The sequence below is a fragment of the Leiobunum rupestre genome, chromosome 9, assembly GCF_980474605.1.
Source record: "Leiobunum rupestre chromosome 9, qqLeiRupe1.1.hap1, whole genome shotgun sequence".
NCBI lineage: Eukaryota > Metazoa > Arthropoda > Arachnida > Opiliones > Sclerosomatidae > Leiobunum > Leiobunum rupestre.
This window is the reverse complement of record NC_143392.1, coordinates 17243769-17246029: the sequence shown is the minus strand read 5'-3', so window position 1 is coordinate 17246029 and position 2261 is coordinate 17243769.

The window sequence follows — 2261 nt, the reverse complement described above, 5'->3', positions numbered from 1 at the left end:
GAGGGGCATCGCTTTCACTATTCAAAAAGAGCGAAAAGAGAGGGGCATCGCTTTCACTGCTCAAAAAAGAGCGAAAAGAGAGGGTCATCGCTTTCACTGCTCAAAAAAGAGCGAAAAGAGAGGGGCATCGCTTTCACTGCTCAAAAAAGAGCGAAAAGAGAGGGGCATCGCTTTCACTGCTCAAAAAAGAGCGAAAAGAGAGGGGCATCGCTTTCACTGCTCAAAAAAGAGCGAAAAGAGAGGGGCACTGCTGTCATCGCTCAAAAAAGAGCGAAAAGAGAGGGGCATCGCTTTCACTATTCAAAAAGAGCGAAAAGAGAGGGGCACCGCTGTCATCGCTCAAAAAAGAGCGAAAGAGGGGCACCGCTTTCATCGCTCAAAAAAGAGCGAAATAGGGGCACCGCTTTCATCGCTCAAAAAAGAGCGAAAAGAGAGGGGCATCGCTTTCACTGCTCAAAAAAGAGCGAAAAGAGAGGGGCACTGCTGTCATCGCTCAAAAAAGAGTGAAAAGAGAGGGGCATCGCTTTCACTATTCAAAAAGAGCGAAAAGAGAGGGGCACCGCTGTCATCGCTCAAAAAAGAGCGAAAAGAGAGGGGCATCGCTTTCACTATTCAAAAAGAGCGAAAAGAGAGGGGCACCGCTGTCATCGCTCAAAAAAGAGCGAAAGAGGGGCATCGCTTTCACTGCTCAAAAAAGAGCGAAAAGAGAGGGGCACTGCTGTCATCGCTCAAAAAAGAGCGAAAAGAGAGGGGCATCGCTTTCACTATTCAAAAAGAGCGAAAAGAGAGGGGCACCGCTGTCATCGCTCAAAAAAGAGCGAAAGAGGGGCACCGCTTTCATCGCTCAAAAAAGAGCGAAAAGAGAGGGGCACCGCTGTCATCGCTCAAAAAAGAGCGAAAAGAGAGGGGCACCGCTGTCATCGCTCAAAAAAGAGCGAAAGAGGGGCACCGCTTTCATCGCTCAAAAAAGAGCGAAAAGAGAGGGGCATCGCTTTCACTGCTCAAAAAAGAGCGAAAAGAGAGGGGCATCGCTTTCACTGCTCAAAAAAGAGCGAAAAGAGAGGGGCATCGCTTTCACTGCTCAAAAAAAAGCGAAAAGAGAGGGGCACTGCTGTCATCGCTCAAAAAAGAGCGAAAAGAGAGGGCATCACTTTCACTATTCAAAAAGAGCGAAAAGAGAGGGGCACCGCTGTCATCGCTCAAAAAAGAGCGAAAGAGGGGCACCGCTTTCACTGCTCAAAAAAGAGCGAAAAGAGAGGGGCACTGCTGTCATCGCTCAAAAAAGAGTGAAAAGAGAGGGGCATCGCTTTCACTATTCAAAAAGAGCGAAAAGAGAGGGGCACCGCTGTCATCGCTCAAAAAAGAGCGAAAGAGGGGCACCGCTTTCATCGCTCAAAAAAGAGCGAAAAGAGAGGGGCATCGCTTTCACTGCTCAAAAAAGAGCGAAAAGAGAGGGGCACTGCTGTCATCGCTCAAAAAAGAGCGAAAAGAGAGGGGCATCGCTTTCACTGCTCAAAAAAGAGCGAAAAGAGAGGGGCATCGCTTTCACTGCTCAAAAAAAGAGCGAAAAGAGAGGGGCACCGCTGTCATCGCTCAAAAAAGAGCGAAAAGAGAGGGGCATCGCTTTCACTGCTCAAAAAAGAGCGAAAAGAGAGGGGCACCGCTGTCATCGCTCAAAAAAGAGCGAAAAGAGAGGGGCATCGCTTTCACTATTCAAAAAAAGCGAAAAGAGAGGGGCACCGCTGTCATCGCTCAAAAAAGAGCGAAAAGAGAGGGGCATCGCTTTCAGCGCTCAAAAAAGAGCGAAAAGAGAGGGCATCGCTTTCACTGCTCAAAAAAGAGCGAAAAGAGAGGGGCATCGCTTTCACTGCTCAAAAAAGAGCGAAACGAGAGGGGCATCGCTTTCACTGCTCAAAAAAGAGCGAAAAGAGAGGGGCATCGCTTTCACTGCTCAAAAAAGAGCGAAAGAGGGGCACCGCTTTCATCGCTCAAAAAAGAGCGAAAAGAGAGGGGCACCGCTGTCATCGCTCAAAAAAGAGCGAAAAGAGAGGGGCATCGCTTTCACTATTCAAAAAGAGCGAAAAGAGAGGGGCACCGCTGTCATCGCTCAAAAAAGAGCGAAAGAGGGGCATCGCTTTCACTGCTCAAAAAAGAGCGAAAAGAGAGGGGCACTGCTGTCATCGCTCAAAAAAGAGCGAAAAGAGAGGGGCATCGCTTTCACTATTCAAAAAGAGCGAAAAGAGAGGGGCACCGCTGTCATC